Source organism: Cynocephalus volans, chromosome 15 (assembly GCF_027409185.1).
Source record: "Cynocephalus volans isolate mCynVol1 chromosome 15, mCynVol1.pri, whole genome shotgun sequence".
Taxonomy (NCBI): Eukaryota; Metazoa; Chordata; class Mammalia; order Dermoptera; family Cynocephalidae; genus Cynocephalus; species Cynocephalus volans.
In genome coordinates, this window is record NC_084474.1 from 93,281,617 (window position 1) to 93,307,160 (window position 25,544).

The 25,544-nt window shown below is 37.8% G+C and overlaps 1 protein-coding gene across 17 annotated transcripts in view; it reads right to left on the reverse strand.

The window, feature by feature from the left end:
- Positions 1–25,544, reverse strand: part of PTK2 (protein tyrosine kinase 2) — a 299,259-nt gene that overhangs the window by 237,263 nt on the left and 36,452 nt on the right. For 10 of the 17 annotated variants that reach the window (XM_063079399.1, XM_063079411.1, XM_063079409.1 and 7 more), the window contains exon 2: positions 23,860–23,958. The exons of 1 other annotated variant lie outside the window; for it this stretch is intronic. The gene's annotated coding sequence lies outside the window, so the exon portion shown is untranslated. Of the gene's footprint in view, positions 1–5,774; positions 5,972–23,859; positions 23,959–25,544 lie in introns of those variants that run through there. 6 more of the 17 variants (XM_063079415.1, XM_063079414.1, XM_063079413.1 and 3 more) reach the window with 2 other exon arrangements.

Here is a 25,544-nt window from a genome sequence, read left to right on the forward strand (position 1 = left end):
ATCTGGTGGAACACCCACCCCAACACCTCCCTTCCTAAATGACTGGAGTGGTCTCCTAACTCTCTCTTCTTCCACCTTGCCTCCAGAACAAGTCTCTTTAAACTTAGGTCGCTCCTCTGCTCAAGATCCTCCCAGGACTTCGCATCTAACTCAAAACAAAAGCTTATAGCACCCTAAGAGATCTGGAACCATCCACTGGAAATAACACCTCCAACCTCTCTACTAAACAGCCTTGAGGTTTTCAATAAATGTTTACCGTGCCTATATTTTCCTAAGTGTCTGCTACAATACTGGTGAAATTTTCTGACCATCTGTTACAGACTTACTCCTATTTTCTGAATGTAAAGTTTACTTCTAAAAACGACTCTCCTTCTCTAGCAAGATGTTTTCTTTTCTACTGGGTTTTGATAATTACTTGTACTTGCCACCCTCAAGCCAACCTTGGGCAAGAATTTTACCTTTTCTTAGCAACAATAATTATCCACCTTCTCAAAGTCATAGTGCTTAATTTGCAGCATTTAAAATAAGTTATGTATGACTGAAAACCATATTTCCTGGAGTTAAGACAATTTTATTCAAATGCAGTTTCTCAACTTATAGTGTGACCTTCAACAAGATGGCCTTATCTCCGTAAGTACTATCTACAGAAAGGGCATAGACTATATACAAGGAATTTTCCTTTTCTAAGAGTAAACAACCAGGCTCATAAGTGACACCCTGTAACATTTGACAGATCCCATAGGGACCTACGCAGAGCTGCCTATCAGCATTATTTCTCTTTGCCTAGTAACAGCACCCTACTTCTTCTATAGAGAACTGTGACCCTGTGTCATTCCAATATGGGGTACCATTACAGTGCACCTCTTTTCCTTCACCACTAAACATCCTCCATGCAGACCTACTGGAGTACTTTAGTCTCTTGACCTCAGTAAATGCAACAGTCTTCCCTAAGACAAGGTGGGAGAAGGAAGGGAGGTGGTGTAGGGAGAAGAAAGGGGATGGAAACATGATAGCATCTCTTGAGCTCTGATCATGGGCACATCTGAAACCAACTCAACCTCTTGAAATTCCAAATTGCATAAAATGATATATTCCTTTTCTACTTTAACTAGTATGAGGTGAGTTTCTGCCATCTGCAACCCAAAATTTCTTGACAAATAAAATTCATAACCCTAAGTCCTATAAACTAGCAACATTCCCACTCATCCAAAAGCCATCCTAAAAGGATTATTCTTCTATTCCTTCAGCTAAAAATTATTCAGTGAGCACCTAATACATGCCGAGCACCATTCTAGACATCATGAATACATAAACGCGTGTACAAAGACAGGGATATACACATGTAGGATGTGCTGGTAAACATTTAATAAGTAGCTTGTTATAACATGAAGGTCAAGGCTTCAGATCCTTAAACAGCCAGCCACCAAAAAAAAAAAAGTAGCTCTGCGGGGAGTGAATGGGAGGGGAGTAGCCCCAATTTGTGGCTTTTACTGATTTCTGTGGTATTTCTCTTGACACATTTGTGCACACATTTCTCTGTGTGTATACCTGGGAATGAAATCACTAGGACACAGAGGGTGTGTGTGTTTAATTTTAGTAGGTACTGCCAAACTACTGTTCAAAGCAGGTGTACTACTTTATACTCCCATCAATGGTGTATGAGAGTTCCCATTGCTCCCTAACAGTCAAAAGCAAAAATGAAACAAGCCCATCAACATGGTGGCATAACCTCAGAGAAGAGTTTCAAATGACATTAAAATACAGTAACTTGACTGCACATCTTGGTGTGTGATACATCATATGGTAAAAAATATACATATCCATATTTATAAAGAAATCTTAAATTGTTTTTAATTATCATATAAATAAAACCAAGATGAAGCAAAGAAGCCTTGTTCAAATGTATTCAGAGGTCTAATGGTTGTGGAAATGGTGATGCTGTTATTCTGAAACTGTAGTTTTATATTTATGAATGATAAAGTAACTACATAAATATGCTAAGGTAAAGAAACAAGATTTCAACCAAAAGAGAAATGAGATACAAATATAAAATCAAAAAGTAAAATAGATATAAAATTGGAAGGACCAGGATAAACTCATAATTTATTTTTCACATTCTAAAAAATAACATATTACCTGCCTCCATACCCTAAAAAGGCCCAGAAGCAGTAACATCCCAGGATTAACTACCATGGCATCCAGATAATAGTTTCTTAATACTATGACCCACTAAAATGAATCAAGATTCCTTGGAGCAATGGCTGATTTCAGGTCTGTGGCAAGAAATACTTCATCCTGGAACATCTTTATAGTGCCAATGAACAAGAAAGCTACAAAAATTTACTAGGGTCATTTCTAAAGAACACAGGACACATCTACAAAGCGTGATTTTCCCACCAGAAGTAAATGGCAATAAATTAATATATGTATATGTCATCTTAAAATCTATGAGTTCATGATACTAAAGAATAATTCTCACTTACCACTCAACATTGGATACTGCTAGGGCACCAACAAACTCATTCTGAAAACTGGTAAATAAAACAATTATGCATTTATCCTACCTTTTATGTATGGACTATTATTTCAGTATATCCAAATAGTTTTTTTAAAAAACCAGCAAATAAGTGCAGAAGTCATGATAGAATCAGATCATATCACTTTGCAACTCTAATACAACGTAGGCAACCACCACCATCAGAGCTGCTAAAGGCACTAGACAGAAGAATCATGACACCATCTGAATAAATTATTAATCTCACTGTCCCGGAAAGGACGATGTGAAGCCAACAACAAATATTCTTGCCCGCCAAAACTGAATCTCAGTCTAACTGAACCTCTGACAACCAGCTACCAAGAAACATGGACTAAAATGACATCACATGATAAAGTTAGCCAAATTCAGAATGTGGGAAATTCTCCAGGGCAAGTGACTGTTTCTTCAAGAACACCAACAAAAACTGTTATTTAAAAATAAAAATGAAAGAATGTAAAGCAGGGAGTGGGAAATGTTAATGATTAAAAGAGACTTCACACATAAGCCAACAGGTAAAACGTGAAATGGGTAACAGGTAAAACGATTTTTCTTTTTTAAAAGAAAATTGAGAAAAATTAAAACAAAAAATTAAACATGACTGAGTTACTAGAGAAAAATTTTAAATTACTTTTAATCTTGTGAGATACTGTAAAAGTATTGTGATTATATTCCTTTTTTTTCAGTGATCCGAACTCTTGACCTTGGTGTTATAACACATTGCTCCAACCAAGTGAGCTAACCGACCAACGCTTTGTGATGATATTTCTTGAAAAGTTCTGTTAGGGACACATACTGAACTTATATGGGTGAAATTATATGACTATGTGATATCTGGAATTAGCTTTAAAATACTCCAGTAAAAAGAGAAGTCCGGAAGAGAACAGATAAACAAAAGCACAATGTTGAAATTAGGGTTCATTACCCTATTCTCTCTTTCATATTATTTTTGAATTTCCACAATAAAAGTTTTTTTAAAAGAATAGAACTGAAGGAAAACCCACCACATGAACTCATTTTTCTACTAGCCAATTTGTGTAAAGAAGCAGCATCACAATTACAGTGTTAAAAACTAACACATGATCATAGGTCAATAATTACTCAGAAGTTAACTAAACCGTGATCAAAATTTTTCAATATGTACAGCCAATCAGAACAATGAGAGCATTTTAAAAAGGGGCAGATAGGAACAACTTTTAAGCAATACATAAATGTGTGGTGTGTATCAGTTACACACACTGTCCATACATGATAGAACCAAAATGAAGGAAAAAAGCAACCACTTTTTACCCACAAAATGTTCCAGGAGCCTGCTCTAGGGGACATTATAGGAGTCGCTACTCTGAAAAAGAAAAAATGTTTCAGACTACCCACTCAAGAAGGGATCAAGAATCAGGATTCACCAAAGGCACAGCTGCCCTGGTCCAGAGGTAAGCATGTGTGCCCTATTGTAACTTACCCTGAGGAAATCTTACAGAGCTATAAATAACACCTATGCTAAGATGTATCTGTGACTCTCTGACCACAGGAACCACTGACTATTGACTGTCCTCCCAGAAAAAAGCTACCTCACCCGCTTATAAAGGAAGTTATCCTATATTGGAGACAAGGGATGACTAAAAGGATTCAAACCTGAGATCCAGTTCTAAACTGGATCCGAAATCCAGAACCCTACAGTTTTCTGAATTCAAATATTTTTTTTTTAATAGGATCAATTGTGGGAAAACTAAGAGCAGGATCAATGAGCAGTGTAATTTTTACACATCTATACCACCTGAAGAGGTCAAAAGAAGAGAAACTTGTATAGATAAATCATTATCATTCTAAATTCTTAGCAACGTACTGAGCAGTCCAAAGTCTTCAAGGGGTAGAAGAAAAAACAGGAGAAGAAGGATCACTATATAAAAGAGACTTCAACTAAAAACAAAAAGACCAACTTGTTGAGGCCATTTTCGACCCAGGAAGCTAATGTGGTAGCCTTCCTGCCTCACTGTACCTGTCCAATGCTGTTGTTACGTTTGAGGTGCATCTTTAGGTGACCTGAGAAAAAGAGATCAGATCTTGATCCACCTCAAGAACAATCTGTACCTAATTCTCAATCTGAAACTCCTTAACCTTTTCACATCTCGAACAGCAAATTTAAAGAAGCATCTCAGAATGTGTCACAGCACACAGTCCACATCAGACCTTTCAGTGCTACGTTAAATATGGTAAAGTTCTAAGTCAAAACACCACATAAAACTTTCAACTTAAGTCTGACAACAGTTTTAAATCTAAAAATTACCTTTATCTGCAGCTTGTCAAGCAGATAAGATACAGGATATTATAGAAAGCAACTTTTAAAAAACTTCCTAGAAAGATAACCTTTTAGAAAAAACTTCTTTCAGTTAATTAATCAAGCTATTATAATGACTACTGCTTTTTGGGATGTGGCCCTTCCATGCATCTTAACACCTAATAAAGTAGTTCATTCAAAAACAGGGAAACTAAATATCAAAAACATATTTAAAGATAATTAATAGTAACAACTGAAAATATTTGAATCTGATACTAGAAAATAAAAACTAAGTATAAAATATAGGAATAGGGATCTCCAATAATACAGGAGCTACTCGTATATGTACCAAATTGGCACGTTTTTAAAAGCATCTATTTTTAAAAAATGAATAACAAAGAGGCAAGAAGCTGCAAAAAATACTTTAAAGTATTTAAATTTTCTTTTTATAATCATTATTGCATACTTTTACACTTACTTCCTGGGGAAATTATAATTTACTTCAGCTGTGGTTTTAAGTATTTCCACACCTGATTTTGCTGAAAATAAAATTATGACATGAATGTTTCTATATAAAATGCATTTACATTAAATGAGAGAATTTATGTTCATTTTTATGCTATAAATATACGCAAGATCTGGATATAATTACAGGTAGCTTAAAGCATATTCCTTTAATTGGCACCCTTGACTTACCACCTAAGAATCACCTTTGAGTACAGGAATTTACTAATGTATATTTCCCAAGCTTTTTATGGAAATCAAATACTGTCTCCAAGTAAACAACAGAAATGTGAATTAATCTAACAAGAATAAGAAAGAAAACAAAAATAATAGCATTACTACCTGCAGGGTTTAATGTAAAATGTAGAACTACATATTTCTAGTCTCAAAATATATCAAATACATTCGCATCTTTTTAAATGTGACCACAAAGTACAATTCATACTTACTACAATATCTTACCATGTAAGAGTTGATTGAAGGTATTTCTTCTTTTGAAAACTATATTCAATACAATCTCAATCTTAATACCCTCAAACTTAGTAGACCTCTACGACCTCCTCTTTATGTACATCCACTACAATCTACAGTAAATCCAGAATATCTCTGTCTCCCCTCATGCAAGTCAGACATTGCAAATAGGAGGCACCCATCACTAAGTCCACTAGCTTCAGCTGAGGAAACAAGTCTGCACTGTCATTTGGATAAATGCCTGGCAGCAGCCACAATATGTCCTAAAATAGAAACAGCCATCATGATTATTGTGTAGATGCCATGGAAACATTTGACCATGCTTTTTTATCCTCTTCTTCTCAATAAAATCCACTATGAACTGACTCCATTTTTGTAATGAGGATAAGATTTTTGCATAAAAAGCTACACACTCCTTTCCTCCCCTTTCCCATCTTCTTACTTGAGTAAAAGTTGGGGAGGAAAGGGAGTAAGGGCAAAGGCAAACAGAAAGGATAATACATTTTCTTCAAAGATCTGAACAATCTTCTAGAGATGTATACACCACAACAGAAATTTACGTTTATTGCCTAATAAATAAAATTGTATTCTAACCTTTAAATCTAAAAATTTACTCTAAAAATTCAAAGCCAGACTCAAGACGTTGGGCTAGGTCTCAGACCCTTCAAACACACTGTACAGATTGGGTCACAGACTCTTCACATGCAGGTCGCAAGCTAGGTAATTAGGATCCATAGTTTCCACACAAGTCCAACAGGTAGCCTTCATCAACCCTACAGATTCAAATCAAAACTATCATTTTAGGTAGCCCAAATCTTCCCCAGTTAAGTCTTAAGTAATATTCTGGCCATGGAGCCTATACATCACATTCACTCTCTTGTTCTGGGGTATGTCCTAACCTATGCCATACATATATCCAAACATCATTATTCTACTGGCTTTTTTTTATTTCAAAGCAGTTGTCACCAATAGATAAAAAACTATGTAGTATGTACACATTTATTCATTTTATGGTGTGTCATTTCATAAAAGGTTTATATAACGAAAAATTATTTTGATAATACTCATACTGTTATGGCATTAACAAATAATGAAAATCTCAATTCACAAATTAACTTCTTTGTTAAGATATCTTTTAAAAGAGAAAGACTGAACTACTAAAGTTTATATCAAAAACTAGGAGAAGAGCTAAAAACAACTTCAGATCTCCAACCAATCATCTTAAAGATCTCAGGGGAAGATATGCATCAGCAGAACAGAACACCAGGCCTGGGCCACCGTGGGCACTCAACTGCATGCATGCTGAACGAGGGAATAAATCCTCACACTTTCCCTTCTATTCACACTCACTTGTCACTAACCCCAGCTACACAAGGGTACTTCAAGAAGTTCGTGGAGAAAGAGAATTAAAGATACTAGGGATCTTTCCATGAACTTTTTGAAGTACCTCCCTAATTGCTGTTCAATGTATACTAACATATCCCTGACAGGATGGGCAAGTGATTGGAAGAAACACCCTTCTGCTTGAAGGAGTTAGGATTAACTGTTACGTTCACAACAAACAATACAGCATCCAGTAAGCCAGAAAAAAATGCATTAAACATAATTGCATTAAACATAATGCAGAATAAACCAATTTTAGTAACAGTTTAATAACAAAATGAAAGTTTTGGCAAAATAAAGAATAAATTTCCTTCTGTCAAAATGGAAATTACACAAGATTTTCTAGATAGTAAGATCAGTAGCTAAATTAATATTAATACAATTTTACCACATTATTTTCCAGAAAGTTTAGAAATACAGCATATGAACTGTTTGCCTTTATAATGCATTGACCTAGGGACATCTACTTTAGTCATGAAGGAGTTACAAGTATGGAAAATGCCCTCCCATGTAAACAAATAGACAAATTGGACAAAATACACTTTATCAAACCTTGAGGCAAGGGGCTATGCAGGACTGTGATCCCTGAAAGAAGGGAAACAAACAAGGAGAGCCCTACCATCCCCCTGCCTGGTTGGAGGCACTTTTGGGACTATGGCACAGAAAGGGGGGATCAAGCAGAGCAGAGCACAGAAGTCTCAGTAGATTGAGAGAAAATTTTGAGCTTTGAGAAACTGAGGCAGCTGAAATCAGAAATGAAAACGTTATGCAGAAAATGAGTTTCAGAAATCTTCCGGAGACAGGAGATAACAAAACACCTTCAGAGTGCTGAAAGAAAAAAACATCAATCTAGATTCTACATCCAGCAAAAGTTTCTTTCAACTATTTAAAGGCACTGGAAAATGACCAAACGTGGGCAAAAACTTGAGAATTTAATTTTGAAAACTGCTACTGCATCTGGTATGGACTGTGAGTTTGTCACTTTCCTGCCAGTGCATGCTCTCTAAACTTCTGCTCTGCAACAGCAGGCCTGCAACTTACCACCTTAACGTACACTATGTCTGGAGAAGCACAGCAGCCGTAAACCTAAGGGGGAAATTTTGGGAACAAAAGGGCCACAAAACACTGACATCCAAATCTGGATATAAACTTTGCCCCAATCCCTGGGCAAAGTACGCATACATGCAGGTAACTCCAGGAAGCTCAGAGGCAAGAGCTCAAGAAGAAAAGCACTACTACTGAAAAACAGAGTTTTACTCCTGGTGAAATCTAAATCCGTGAGTTTGAAATCTGTCCTTTGACTCAATGGGCTCCTCAACCCAGAGCCAGCTCTGGTGGCAGAAAGCAAAAGTCTTACTGGCATGAGGTATCAAAAGAAAGCAATTGGGGCTGGTAGACCAACTGAAATTTGACAGCAGGATGCTAGAAGCAGGGAAACCCCAAGATAAACCCCAAAATCTGAGAATAAATTCTACCCAACCCTTGACTGACCACCAAAGTACAAAGAAGCATATGAGACTCCCAGGAAGCCAAGGTTAAAAAAATAAATAAATAAAAATAAAAAATAAAAGCAGATAGAAGACAATAAAACTGATCAGAACTATCATCACCTGAATATAACAAGATTTCTGCATCCTGAGTCCAGGCACACACACATGTGTACACACATACACATTTACATGAAAATGGCCTAGAAGAAGTGACACCCCTGATAGCTAATGAGCACACCTAGCACCCAGATCTTGGCCTCTAAATTCCATTTCCCATTGAAAGGAACCAGGGCTACTTGGAGAAACAGCTGATTTCAGAATGGGGCAAGTAAAGTACAAGAAATGCCTGAACATCTTACTTGCCAAAATGGAAAAAAAAAAGCTTAAAAATAACGGGGACACATCAAAAGGACACAGGAGATGATCTAAGGGGGCTTCTCCTGGCCAAATCATAAAGAAGTCTGGCATCGAAATGAAAAATGACAGTAATAGATAAGCCATTGACTCAAATAATAATCCATGAGGATGGCATACCGATACTGAATGAATCAATGAATAAATGAGAGAACTCTTTTTTACAGTAGAATGTGGACTAATAAATGAGAAGGAATAGTAGTGTTAGAAAATCACCATTTCACGACTACCCAGTAATAACTGTTTCAAGCAGGAATCCTATGTGGTGGCCAACCTATTAGTTTCCAGGTCTGTCTGAAAGATCTCACAGTCTCTTGAACTACAGATTTCCCAACAGATTACTCATTAATTACAAAGGATAAATGCTAATTTTAAGCTGAAGAAACCTGGCGGACACTATCTTAACTTTGATCACCTAAAATGAGTAATTCTCAAGTTTTAGAATACATTGAAATCACATTGAGGGCTTGTTAGAAACACAGCCCCACACTGATTCTAATTCAGCAGGTCAGGAGTAGGGCCCAAGAATCTTGCAAGTCTAACAAATTCCTGGGTTATGATAATAGTAATGAAGCTGGTCCAGAGACCACATCTTGAAAACCAAATAATATATAATAGAACCAATAAAAGAATAATCTGGTACTATGTGCCACTCTGACATAATGTCCTGAGAAAGACACAATATCACTTCTATGACAGTCCTCACAAAAAATGCGTAACCTGAATTGAATCATGAGAAAACATCATACAAACCCAAACTGAATCGCAACCTACAAAACAACTAATCTATAGCCTCCAAAAACATCAATGTCATGAAAGGGAAAGGCTGAGAAATATATCCAGACTAAAAAGACTAAAGAGACATGACTAAATAATACACGTGATTCTAGATAAGATCCTGTATCAAGGGCAAAGGACTGCTATAAGGGACATTAATAGGACAATTGCCTAAATACGAACATGGACTATATAGTAGATGGTAGCATGTGGCAATGTTAAATTGAATAAGTTTGATAATTATATCAATTATACTGTGGTGTTATAAAACAACCTTGCTCCTAGTAAATACTCAGTGAAATATATTAGGGTAAAGGACATGGTGTCTGCAACTTACTTGCAAAGGGTTTGGTAAAAAAATATATATAAATACATAAACATACATATACATATAGTGAGAGAGAGAAAGAAGGCACACACTTTGGTGACAAAATGTTAACAAATAGTGAATCTGAGTGAAGGGCATATGAGAGTTCATTACACCAAAAAAAAAAGGGGAGGGGAGCAGCAAACTAGAAAGGATGTTGAAAGGGCTTTTAGAGAAAGCCAATCTAACAGAAGTGACAGATGACTGCCTGATATTGAACAAAAAGGTGAAAGTTGTATTACTGCATATTAAAAATAACAGGTGTCCATACTGAGGATCCTGAGTCAGCCAGAAAAGCTAAAATTGAGTTTAATATCCTTCGACACATTTTGTTTAAGAACAGTTAAATATCCTTTGAAAAAATATGAGAAAACAAACACGAGTAACATTTAAAAAAAATTTATGCTCTGCCTCTATTTTGTGCTATTCTGCATATACAAAAACTGTGCAACGAAATAGTAAGTCACAATGTATACTTTTAGAAGACATCTTAAATGGCAATTAAACTCAACATGTGTTAGTACAACAATAACACAATTCAACTGGAATAAACACAATATGAACAGCTATCCCAAGTTTGTGCAATTGCAGGCAAGGACAGCTACACCACGACTACCACCTGACTGGCAGCAACTGGAAATACCATCAATTGTAAAAGCATACCATCACTATTTTAAGCCTTCAAAACCAGGGTTAAGTTAATGAAGAGATTCCCAGAGGAAAAAAAAATGTAAAGCAGAACAATTAATAATCTCTCTTCTTCCAAACACCAACTGTCAAGGAGGTTATCAGTAGATATTTACTATGTCATCACCATGTAACAGGTACCATGTGGAGGCTGCAATAAACCGGTCTGGGTGCAAAAGTAATTTATAGTCTCCTGGAGACAGTAAGGCATGTCTCAAGAACAGAGAAGAGCATATACATTAAAGAAACAAAAACCAACTCAGGAAAGTCCTATTACAATGCACTTCATTATATCTCTGATTCTACTATTACCACACATTACGTATATTCTCAGATCACAAAATGATAAAGAGCTCATTATTTATAAGGGACTTCTTATTTTCTAAAGTCAAATAAAGAACTGATTTTTAAATGAAAATTAGAACACATACACACAACTTTGTACTTTAGTTCCCTTCCTTGCCCACAGTTGTGGCTTTTTAAACAAGGGTACCAGGAAAAAATGTTAAATAGCTGTTCTAAAGGACATCAAAAAGTACTACAAAGGGAGTAATAAGCAATTCTCATGCGTACTTTTAAGAAACTTAATTTACAATCACAACTAAACCTTAAGTTCAGTGAAGCTTTTATTATTTACTGCTACATTCTTAAGTTATTTCTAGCAATTCAAAACATAATTGTACCCTATAATTATAGCTGATTAACTAAAAGAGGTAAGGACTACATAAATTTGTCTCATCAGTATCAGAGAGAACATAATTTTTATTAACTTATAAAACAGGTAAAATCATCATTCTCCAGAGCTACTAAGAGCTTGAAAGACATGGAGGAATCCTAAAATAAAGAATGTATGTTTTCAGAAGCAGTGTCCACACTGAAATCTATTTCACTTAAACTTCCATGATACCTAATCAAGAAAAATAAATTTTACTCCAATTGTAAAGAAAAACTGAGCTCAAATGAGCGTGCATGTATATGATTTGTTTGCATAAACATAAGTCACCTTTATCTTTTTTTTTTTTTTTTTTTTTTGGCAGCTGGCTGGTACAGGGATTAAACCCTGGACCTTGGTGTTATCAGCACCACATCTAACCAACTGAGCTAACTGGCCAGCCCTTTTTCTTCTCTTTTTAAAGTTTTGTTTCTTGGGGCTTCTGGTCAAGATGGTGGAATAGATGGTCCCCAGTGTCACCCTCTCCCACAACTCAACCAATTTACAACTATAAAAAAGCAACAACTGCCAAGCTGGGGCTGATAGAGCTCAAGGGAAGAGGAGGAGACCTACAGAGCACAAGAAGGCAGGAGAAGCCACGATGAGAGAAAGAAAAAAACACTCCAACCATTTCATGCTGTGGCCACTTTAAGGCTGGAGCTGCTGAGCACACAGAGCAGGAGCCAGCAAAAGCCACAGCTGTGCCCTCCAGATGGAGTTGCTTGGAAGCAGCAGCGGAGAAGAGGGACTTGGTGGCCCCCCCAGCCAGCAAGACCACTAATAGGGTTCCTGTAGACCCACATAGGAGCAAGGAGCCACAATTGAAAAAAGGAGCCACTCAGAGGCTGGTGAGTCATCACAAGGGACCTGCGCACAGCCCATCCCATGGGAAGTGTTTGCATCACAGGTGGTGGGGGAAATGAGCCCACGGATGAACACTGGGGCACAGCAAGGACAGCTGATCTGCCCCCCAATCAGCATAGGACCACTCTGAGGACACTGGTGAGGAATACAGAATTGCATGGGGCACGGTTTGATGAAAAGACTCAGGCCCAGATTAGAGTTTCTACAGAACCCAGGTGCACCAGGTCTCCAGAGAGCCTGAAGTACCTATAAAGTCAACCATTATAACCTGAGCTGCACAAAAAGCCTTCCCTAGGGAATCAACAGTCAGCAAAACAGCAATTTAGCTCAACCACAGAGCTCAAGCACTAGTCCCAACAGGAAGTTCCCCCACTTGAGAAGTAAGCAAAGGACAAAAAATTAGTTCCTGCCCAGGCACACTGCCAGCACCTTGGGGCCCGCCCAGGGACCTGAAGCATGGAGCCAGGGACTGAGCCCCCCTTCCACAACCAGGCAGACCACCAGCACTAAGGAGCATGCCAAAAATATCACCTCCATGAGGGTGGCCCACCACAGCCACCACAATAACCATGGCTGCCACAAAAGCAGCTAGATGCCACAACCACCATGCAGATGGTCTGCCAGCCACTGGAGTGCACTGACACAAGGACAGTCACCAGCAGAGACCAAAGAAAAGAAGAAGACGTCTCTCTCCACAATGCCCATTCCAAAGTGATAGAAGAAGCATCTGCTCTACAATAATACTGGGGGACCTGAACACATCTCTCAGCATTGGACAGATCATCTAAGCAACAAATCAAAAGAGTAACCATTACTCTTTCAGAAGGAGAGGAGAAATCTAGGGTAATTAAAAGGGGGAGGAGAGAGGGAGAGGGTGATGAGGAGAGATTGGACAAGGGGCATAAAGAATAAGTATGACTTGTAACAATATATATGCTAGTGATATTGATTTGATTAATGTACCACAATGTTGAACCCCCAAAATATGTATAATCAGTTAGGATTCAATAAAAATTTTAAAACAAATAATAAAATAAATAAAATAAAAATAAAGCTTTGTTTCTTGAGGTATAATTTCCATACAGTAAAAACATTAGTTTGACAGGTTTTGACAAACATGTTCAATTGTGTAACTCCCACCACACTGAAGACACAGACTACTTCCACCTCCCAAGAAGTGCCCTGACACCCTTTTTTGCTCAATTCTCTCCTCCCACTCCCAGCCCCAGGCAACCACTGATCTGATTTCTGTTCTGACATATTGGCCTTTACCAAATGTTACATAAATGGAATCATATAACATGGAGTTCTGTGCTCTCACATAGTAGGCTGCTTTGGGGATTTACCCATTTTGTTGTCTGCCTCAGTAGTTAGTTCTTTTTTATTGCTGAATAGGATTCCCTTGTATAGGTGTACCAAAATCTGTTTATCCATTTACCAGTTAATGGACATTTGAGTTGTTTTCAGTGATTATGAATAAAGCTGTTATAAATATTCATATAGAGATTTTTGTGTAGACATATATTTCCATTTCTCTTGGGTAAATACCTAGGAATAGGATTGCTGGGTTATAAGTGTATGTTCACCTTTATAAGAAACTGTCAAGCTGGTTTCCAAAGTGGCAATCACATTTTGCACTCCTATCAGCAAAACATGAGAGTTCTGGTTGTTCCACATTCTCTTCACCTGGCACTGTCACCTTCTGTTTGTATTTAACATTAGCCATTCAAATAGGGTCACAACAGTATTCCACTGTGATTGTAATTTGCATTTCCTAATGATTACTGATGTTTGGCATCTTTTTGAGTGCTTACTGTCATCCACACAAAATGGATGAAACATCTATTCAAATTTTTTAGCCACTTTTTTAATTGAAATTTTTATTGATACCTATCTTTATTAATACAGTTTATCAAAGAAATGCTGAAATGTTTGTATATTTTGTTAAGCCACTCAGAATTCTTGAGGACTAGACAAAAAATCTAAAATGCCTCCTTGCCACCCCCAACTCACAACATCCTGTTTGCCCCCCCTAAAAAAAACTATGTGCAAAGACAGGTAGAAAGAAAAAACACCCATCCCCTCCTTTCCCTTACTCTGAATGTAAGAATGCTAAGAAAAGGTGCCTGTTTCTAGGGTTAGGAAACCAAACTTTTCCCTGTTTCTACAAGTATATGATGAAACCACATTCTTCCCTCAGTATGAGCCAGGAACACAAACAACTGAGAATTATTTGCAATGCTTTGCAGAAACAATTATAATGCATTTTAACATGGCTGATACATTTAAAAAGAAAATACAATACTAGGGTGGTGGGGAGAAGAGTCACTTGCAGTTCAGTAGGTGGCACTATTCTCTCTGTTAAATATATGACCCCAACGTATGCACTGTGGCTAAGAGTAAGGACTAAGCTTTAATGTAAGGAATTGGAGAATTTGATATAACTAGAAGGAACTGTGGACAAATTTCTTAACTTCTCTAAGCCCAGTTTCTCATCTGTAAAATGGGAATAGTAATCACTACCTTACTGAGTTGCTTTAAAGAATTAAATAAGGTTCACATTCATGCAATGACTGATACACAAACGATGGCTATTATGATTATGACTATTTCCTTCGCCCATAATTCCTAAGTTACAAATGTTTTAAATAAGACCAGAAAGATGTGCTCTTCATAAACCTTTGAGTATAAAGTCAATGCTTCAGACAGCATGTTACATTTGCACACAGTGGACCCACTGAACTGAACACAAGGCCCTGACCATCCATGAGAAGTCCCATGAGTTTATATAAAAGGTACCTGGAGTTTGCAATCATGAAGGCCATTTACAGACCTTATTTCTTATCATTCTGCCTCAGCATTTCAAACTGAGCAGATGCTTCTTTTCAAAAGGAAACCATTCCATTCACTCCTGGTTTTTCAACATCTCATTACTGATGGCTTCTTTTTCTCTGGGATTCTATAGCTATGCCATAAAACCAAAGTTGTATGAACTTGCATGCCTCAATGAAACTTTTCCAACCCCCCTGCTTGCCCTCTCCCTAATGTAGCTAAACACAGAGCAGCTTCTTAAATTTCCTATTGTCATTCACCTTGGTCTTGTCTGAAAAGTGAAGTGGTGCTATGGTATTCATTCTTGCACTGATGAAATGGCTTGGATAGCCAGATGCTGCATTTACTAAGTTTTTGTTACAGATGTAAAAGGATTTTTCTATGAATGAATACTTGAAATAAATGGCTTAAGATTATCACCTGTATTCAAGTGTTCCTAATACACCTATCTATGTTCAAGTTTTAGGACAACATTAAAATTACCATTAGCATTTAATATTCTGAATGTCTCATTTCCCATGCACAATGTTTAAAAGTTCTTTAGGGCATAGTCTATAACTAAGTTAATATATACAATCTAGCAAGGTGCCACAACACAGGTTTTAAACTTACCAAAAAGTAACTGATCACTTCCATCTCTATGCTTCTTCTCACACCATTTTCTCTCTCTAGAATGCCCTTCCTCAACTACAGCCATTCCCTGACATGTTCTCCAGGAAGAAATCATCTCCCTGCCTCTGAACTTCCCATCACAAAGTTCTTTTAATCGCCATTTTCTACCTAGTCTCACGTGTTCCCACCTCATCTACACTACTACCCCAGGTTCCTCCACCCTGGTACCACTGATAGCAAGCCTAGTCAGCAACCTCTCCAGACTGAAGCAGAGAAAAGGAAGGCTTTGGGAGAGAGGGTTGAAGATAAACTGAATACACTTGATCGCATGGAAACTCTTACTGAGAGGCCTGCCTTAGAGCTCTCTAAGTTCTTACTCCGGCTAAGAGTTCTTACTCTTAGCCAGACCTAAGAATATTAAGCAAACAGGGAAAAACAAGGCAATTTTAAGCCCAAGAAAACAGGAAAAACAAAAAGTTGAATAAGAAAGGAAATATAATCTTATTACATTAATTGGCTCAATAATGAGCAATGTTTACATAGTCAAAATCATTAAATATCAAATATGGATATAAACAAAAACTGTTGTAGAACTATATGGGGAAGATGGGGGAAAGGAAAAAAGGTGTAAATGACAGAAAAATCCCCACCTACCATGATAGGAGTTCAACACAAAATTTTGTAAAATTGATACATTTCCGATGAGTAGTACACAAATACTGTTAGCAAGCACAGATGTAAATGCTAAAAGCAACAGCTGAAACAGATGGTTCCAGTTGCCTCCAGGAAGCAGACAGTAGAGGCAGAACAGGAGTCTGCTATTTTCTGCATGGGCCTTTCAGTACTGTTTTACTTTTGAACCACGTACATGTACCACCCTTTGACAGAAATAACACCTGCACTTAAGAAAAAAATAGAATCTCTAACAGAAGCATTTCAACTAGTGCATAAGAGTTTTCCCAGAACTTCTAAATCACACTATTCTCTTTTCTATTTTTAAAACCTCTTGAAATGAGCAGCAACAACAGGTAGGGCACTTGTGCTGCATGTCCATCTACAATCTCTGAGGAGGTAGAGCAGCACAGGACAAGGAATACTGACTTCACTTCCCATCTACAACATGTGCCAGCTACTTATTCCTGAGAACACTGTGTTAACCTCTGAACCTGAGTTTTCTCACCTACAAAATGGCAACACCATCTACCTTTGTACCTGGTTGTGTTGTACAGCACCTAGTGCACACTTGGAATAACTAAGCACCCAAATGATAGATGAGTAGGGTGATGACTACTACATTCTTAGACCCAACTCAACCCAAACACAATCTTTAATTCACTAATTTCTTACTACTTCAAACCAAGTAATTCAATAAGGCTTCTCACCACTTTCCCCAAACTGCTCTAAATACCACCAGAATGACCTTCAAGCTGCTAAATCCAAAGGTCAAACCTTGACCCTCATCTTGATCTTTCAGGCATTTGACAAAGTTGATTGTGCCCTCTGCCCTAAAGTATTTCCTTCCCTTTTTTCCACAGTAACCAATGCTTCTGGTTTTCCTTGCACCTGCTCTGTGAGCACTGCTGCTACCTCATCTTCTTGACCAATTAATGGTAGAATGACCCAAGGCTCAGTCTCTGGTCATCTTCTCTTCTCTACGTTTGCTCACTCCCTCAGTGACTGATTAGTGTCCCTCAGCTTTCATTTCAATTTCCAGCTCTGCCTTCTCTTCCAAGCTCCAAATTCGTACTTCCAACTGCCTACATAAAATCTCTACTCAGATTTCTAATAGACATATCAAACTTAAAAATGCCTAAAAGTGAACTTCTCATCTACCCCTCTAGACTAAGTTCTACTCATAGCCCTACATCCTTCTAGTTGTCCAGGCCAAAAGCCTTATATTCGACCCTACTCTTTTTCTCACACCCCTCATCCAATCTGTCAACAAATCCTACTGGTTCTACCTTCAAAATATATTCAGGGTCCAACTATTTCTTACCACCTCTATTACTACCCTAATCCATGCCACCACTGCTGCTCACCTGGTTGCCTCAATAGCCTCCCTGAAGGTCTCTTGCTTCTACCCCTGACTCTATTCCTATGTTAAATCTGTTGCTGAACAGAGTGACACTTTCACTCCACAGTAATAATCCAACACCTCCAGATGCTCTATAAAGGTTAATATTCTTTGGCCCCACCTCTCATTACCTCTCTGACCTCCTCTGCTATTACTTTACTCTCCATTATTCCTCTTCAGCCACAATAGCCACCTTCTGTTCCCTTTGCACTGGCTATCCCCTTGCCCAGAATGCTCTTTCTCCCAAGCATCTGCTTGGCTAACATCTTTGTATATGGCTCCAATCTCACCTTCACAATGAGGCGTATTATGACCACTCTGTTTAGAACTCAACCCACTCATATACAGCAATATTTTTTCCCATAGCACATTCTACCTTCCAATATATTATATAATGTACGTATTTATTATGTTTGCTGACTATTATCTGCTTCCCTACACTCAGGACTCTTTGTTTTGTTTACTGATGTATCTCTTTAAAGCAATGAGAACCATGCCTTGCCTGGAACTTAGTAGAGGCTCAGCAAACATTTCTTGAATTGAATTGTGAAGTCCACAGTTTAAACCAATCTTTTACCAATGTCACCAATTCCCACTGTCTTTCCAATAAACCAGCCAGGAAAAAACCCATCCCATGGTTCAGTACAAATATTGAGACTACTTCCAGACTGTACCTGGGCTGCTGAGAGCTAGTACTAGACAAAAATCTCATTACCTCAAAAACTGGTACATTCTAATTTAATTGGCACCCGTCTCACCTGAGCCACAACATCCTAGACAGGCCTTCTCCAACCCTGCTTCGCTCATTCCCTGTCTCTACTACCACTATTCCAAACCTCCTCCACTATCCTCAGATCTCAAACTCCAGCACTGCCTTCTCTGCTCACTTTTAGGAGATGGCCTCAAACCCTACTTCAGAGAAATACAGAAGGCATTAATAAGAACTACCTCAACTGTCCCCCATCCTCTTGCTACAAACATAGCAGGGACTCAATTACTTATTTGTTGAACAAATAAGGAAACAGGAACAGAAAAGTAAAATGTTTTGCCCAAAGTCCCACAGCTAATAGTGACAGTGCCAAGGACTGAACTCAGGCCCATGTGACTCTAAAACTGACTCTCTTTCCTAAGCCACAAGACAAACTAACATATCGCCCCACCACTTAAAATGTCACACTACAAACGAACATATCACCCCACCTCCTAAAATCCTCAGTGGTTTCGGATTCAAGATGTAGGCTAATGAGTTTTATTCCTCTGAAGACTTCAGTGAAACAAAAGTGCGGAAGTAAAAAGAATGATAAATCTCTAACAATACAATAAGAGAAAGGGAAGAGTCACCAAAGATGAGAATCCAATAGATGCACAGTGATGTACGAAACAACTCCACTGAATCTTGAAGAGGCTTTGGGCTTCCAGCCATGAGGTACTGTTGAAGGCTGACATAAGAGTCAGGGGGTAAAAATAGAGGGATTAATTGTCTGGCTGTGCCCAGGTTAACCCAGCATTTACACTCAGACAAAAAATCTGAAGCGGTATTTCCTCTAGAAAATAAAGCAAAGGTTTCTGGTATGGTCATTGACATTCTTAGAGTAAAACTCTCCTCATTGTGTTACTTAGGTGTCCACAGCCTAAAGCAAAGTACTGAAGCAAAGTACTCCAGCAGTTCTGAATTCCCATCAGAGGATAGATCTAACTCAGACAAGTAGCCCGTCCTGCTTTCTTATATTTACATACAAGGAGCACCAGACGTCGGAGGAACGCCACCTTCATGAAAGAGAAATAAATACCAAGATAAAAAAAGAGAGAGAGAGAGAAAAACTGACCTTGGAAAAAAGTGCCAAGTTGGGAAGGCCAAAGAAAACTTAAAACAAGCAAAACCCCTCTAAGCACACTTGGAAAAACTTGAGAAGCCTTAAAATAAGAACAGGTTCTCATGAAAGAAAGAGCCTCAGAATAACAAAATGATTCCTAAAATTAAAAGCAATAAACTACTTTTATTTTTTTTTATTTTTTTTATATATATATATATATTTTTTTTGTCGTTTTTTCATGACCGGCACTCAGCCAGTGAGTGCACTGGTCAGTCCTATATAGGATCCGAACCCGCGGCGGGAGCGTCGCCGCACTGCCAGCGCAGCACTCTACCAAGTGCGCCACGGGCTCGGCCCAAAAGCAATAAACTACTTTTAGAGTTCAACCCATGAGCAGCCCCCAGAACACTTGACTGATTTTGTGGATAAAATATAAATGTGAAAACCTCGACAATGTAAAAGTAATAACAAAAATGTAAATGTATGATGAAGGACAGGGAGACAAGCCGGAACTGGAGGGGAAGAGCCAATGTTTAGAACAATACTATCTTTATCTTACAAAAGAGGCAAGATACTGGCATAAATCAATAACCCAAGCAAAAGAAAGACATTGTTAAAATTACAGTAGAAGACTTTTACAGAAAAATACATATATAAAGTATCCAACAATGAGAGATGCAGGAAGAGATATGGGGGAATAGTATAAATGAGCTAAATCCTTACATCCCAAATCAGAAAACCAACAAATCATTTAAAACTGAGAAGTCACAAACAATAAGGTTAACATATAATACAACGTTTTGGAGGTAAGAATCAGAAAATCTAAAATGAAAAATGGTTAAAGAGGATGACTATGGAAAGTGGAATTAAAGGTTGGAGAAGTTGGGAAAATTGTTGCTTTTCATCATAATCTGTCTATTCCATCTGTCTTGATTTTTTTAAAAACTGAAACGTATTGATTGTACATATTTGTGGAGTACAGACTTGAATTTTAATTTCAGTACATATATACAAACTGTGATGATCACATCATGGTAATTAGCATATTCATCATCACCAAACTTAAGCATTTCTTTGTGATGAGGACATTCTATCTCCTCTCTTCTAGCCGTTTGATAACATGCAATAAATTACTGTTAATTATAAATCGTGGCTTGACTATATACCAAGAGAGCTTATTTTTCCTATCCAGCTGATTTTTTATTATATAAATAAAAATGCACCCTTTAGTCCTTCCCTCCCCGCCTCAGCATAAAGCCCACACTCCTTCACAATCAGGCTGCTGCTTATACTCCAGCTACATTTTTAAACATTCTTCTCCCCATCTTACAGTTATTGTTCTAACTATAGCAAATTACATTCAAATATCCCTAAATACCAAGCTTTCTTGCCTCGGAGCCTTTGCACATGACATTTTCTCTGCCCGTCTTCTCAACAGCAGACCAATGCATGCTTATTCTTCAGGGCTCCAAGTGTGTATTGTATCTCTGGGAAGACCAAGCTGGGTTGCATGACCCTCCTACGAACACTCCCAACACAGTTTATATATTCTCTCATCACAGCACTAACTAGCCTATATTAAACTGCCTGCACCTCCCAAGGAAAAGCAGATTTTGTGAGCACCAGGACTATGTCTACTTTGTTCAAAGGAAAAAATCTCAGCATCTAGTATAGTGCCCGGTATTCGAGACACTTAAAAAATATTTTTTTGAGTAAACAGCCCCAGAACCTCAGAGTCCAATCTATCTCAATTGTACTCATTTACCCTGGTGCTAAAAAAGATGTCTTTATTCACAAATATGGAGTTTTGCAGAAGTGTCTCAGGGCAGCCTTCTTTTCTGTCTACTACCTTTCCACACACCATTAACCCTGAAAATGATCTCTTATGTTTTCCAGCAACTCAATTCCTCCCAAACTTTTCTTTGCTATCCTAGAATTCTGGTTCTAAAATACCTCCATCCCCAAATTTCTGCCCCCCAGTATAACACCTTGAAACAAAGCAGGAACTAAGAACCAACTCTGCCAATGCTAGCTGCTTCAAAACCAGACCCATCCTGGAAGGACTCAACTGGACCAGAGGACTTAGGACGGGGTACTTAGTGAAATCAAGGGATCTGGATCTTAGCACAACTTCACAAAATTCACTGGGTGGGAAGCCAGACTTACTCATATGGTCTGACCATCTGCAGAGAACTGGAGAGAAGGGATAATTATAGGAACAATAGCTACGAGGTTATTTTCCTGGGTTTATAAACTTGCGAATGCTTAAGAAAAAAAAGAAAAGAAAAAAAAAAAAGCCAAACCAATATGAGTAGATCTTGTCCTGTTCTAATAAATCGATGAACTGGCTCTTGGATCAAGAACTGGCTGGTCACCTCACCATCCATCAGGCTTTTGTTCTGCTGTATGTTACATTAAGAATTAAAATTCTGTATAATTTCTGTCTTGTACTATACCAAGAGAAAATACTTTTATAGCTAATGTTGCTGAAAAGTTACATTTAATAGTCTCCCTCTTGCTTGGATCTACTAAGAAAAGAGAACTTGTTTTGTAACAAGCATTAAATATTCCTCATTCAGCATCTAGTGAAAACTGGGGGTTAAGCAGAGATGAAATAAGGAAAACTACCCTCAAAGACTCTCCAAAACAGACTTGTACCCAAATAAATACAATGCACTGTTATAGGAAGAAAGGTCAAATATGGACGGAGAAAGGGGTTAACGAGGGATGCAAGTAGTGGGGTGTGACCTTCTCACGACTGTAATGTAATCACACCTGGTACAGCACAGGGCACAAAGCAGGCTCCTTTCCCTTTGCCCATAAAGAGCAGAGAGAATTGGAAAAAAAGGGCAGCAAGACTTCTAGGCCTTGCTAGGAAATTGAAACTGCATGACATAATTTCCCTTCCCTCGTACCTAGAAACAGAAGTAGAAATATAACTGGATTTGGGAAAGAAAAGAGAACAAAGAAAAAAGTGAACTGACCCTCACATAGAAATAGAAAAACAATCCAGGGTCCTTATTCCAAAGACTCTTGCCAAAGTCAAATCCAATATAGTTACAAATTATCATGAATTCTGACTCCATGAAGTAAAAGTTCATGAGGCATTTAGTATAGCAACATATTGGTAAAACAAAATGCTCACTAATGCCAACACCCCCAAGACAGATTTATGAATCTAGTACCAATATATCTGTCCTCAATTTACCACCAGACCTAGCACAAAGAGAAGTCTCTGGAAATAAGACAAATGGGATAGACTCTCAATTCTACAATTTCTCAACTGTGGAACATTCACCAAGTTCCACAAGTTAGAAATGAACGAATTACAAGTAATCTTATCTCTCTAGGTCTCAGTTTTCTTCTCATTAATATGGGAAAAATACTACCAATGATAATTGCTAACACTTTTAAGTGTTGAACATTTTACACATATCTCACAGGATCTTCATAACAATTCCATAAGGGAGATTCCATAATAATCCCTTTGTCAGATGAGAAAACTAGGTTTAGGTAGATTAAATAATTTCATTATACTAAAGAATTAGTAAATAAGTAGCTACGCCAATATCTGAATCCAGAGCTCATGAGAATAAGATGCACGCTACTGAAGAACACAAGCTCTGAAGCCAGACTGAGTCTGACTCCCAGCTTTGCCATTTGCTGACTTGGTAACTAACCTTCAACCTCTCTGTATTGTGGTTTATGCAAACCTGAAATAGGGGAGAATAGAAAACATTGCTCATAAGGTTATTGTGAAGATACAATCAGTAATTGAAACTTCAGTGTAACAGACACTATTCTAAGCATGTTATTATTAACCACTATAATTATACTGCCTATCTCAAAAATATATAAATATACATAGAGCATCTACACATAGTAGGCACTAAACAACTTGTATTTCTTCCCTCACCTAACCTGCAAAATCAACTACCTTTTTTGTTTGTTTCTACTACACATCAAAGGTTTAGGTAGATTTACCTAACACAGCTAAAAGGGAAACAAAACCTAAAGCAAGACACTGTGTAACAACTGAACTGTACTCACGGTTCAGAAGGCCACAATAACTCTGTGAAGATATCAAACGACAATTCACAAAAACACACCTAGTTTCTCTTCTCTCTTTCCATAGTAGTCAAACAGAACCTGAAAGAAACGACAAGGTGCATATATAAATCACCCTTATTTCACTGCTTTTTAAAAGCTCTGTTGTATTCACCATGTTACAGTCAGCTTCTTCACTGCCTAACATGCATACTGTGCTAGACCTTGAAGAGGAATAAAAAATGTATCAAGGCCCTGTCTTCAAATCCGTATCCTAGTTGAAGAAAATTCATGTGAAACAACAGAAAACTAGCCAAAACGTCACAAGTATAAATTAATTTGCCATAAAGTCTGCTAGTAAGTTCAGGGTAAGATAGTAAACAGAACACATGCATCTATTTCACTTCCTTCCATTAAAATTATATAGAGATATAAAAAGATTAAAATTTTAAAAACCAAACAAATGGGACAGAACTGAAAGGAGAAAAAGTAATAAAATTTTTGAAGCTAACTCAGAAAGGCTCTGACACAAAAGACAGAAATCAAAATAAACAGGAAAAAGACAAAGAAAAAACTTGGAGGAAACACAAACTATAAAAGACTGGAAGCACAGTAAGTGACTCAGCAGGCCCAAGACAGCCAAATGGTAAGCCAGCAGCCGAAAACACTGAGAACCATTTCCATTTCCAGAGCAGGGCCTGCAGAAGGCTCGAACTGGCAGTACTAACGGCAAAGGGAACCAGCAGTACAGAAGGCGGAGGCCTGAAGACGTGGAGGACTGGTGAAGCTGACTACGAAGCAGAGAGAACTTCAACACTATGCCTTTATGTGACTCCCCAACCCTGACAGAAGCCTGCAGGGTCATTCTCCGGAAAAAGCAGAGTGACTTTGGACTCAAGTCAGCCTGCCCTACCCAACTGTACTAAATAAACAGAGGTGAATTTAGTCCCTGAACACATGTTCCAGCTCCTCCACCCTCCCCTACATACTCAGCTCCCAGAATTCAGACAGTCAGAGATATTTACCCTCCAGAGTACTCCTGGGGTATCTGATCAGCCTAAGAGGAAAGACCTAAAGATACCAACACTGGGAATTTCCCAACAAATGGCCCGGCCAGAATATCCTTATGTAAAACTCAGTCAAAAGGCCCCCACCCACTTGCTTAAAGCTTCCAAAGAATTTTTTGATTCACCACAACAATGCCAGACATGTAAGAAAAGCAGCTAATGTGGAAGAGAGAGATCAACACAGACAGGAAAAAAAGAAAAGGAGAAAAAAAGGACAGAGAAACTATACAAACTATCAATAACCTAGACATAAAGAGACAACCAAAAATCAAAAATAGGATGCTCTTTAAAAAGAACAAAAAATAGAGTTCTTGGAAATGAAAAAACCAAGAAGATTAAGTCAAATTGAAGACATTTCCCTAAAAGAAGAACAAAAAGACAAAAATAAAGGCAGGAAAGAAGAAAGAAGAAAACATACACATATTGGAGTGAAAGTATAAGAAAATTGCAGAACTTGTCCAAGAGAGACAAGTTCTGAAGAATAAGACTTCTAGAAAGACAGAATAAGAAAACAAAAGGGAGAAAATCATCACACAATTACAAAATTTTTTCCCAGAACTGAAGAATACGAGTTGCTAAAGTGAAGGGCCCACTGGATATGCAGAATAGCAAATGAAAACA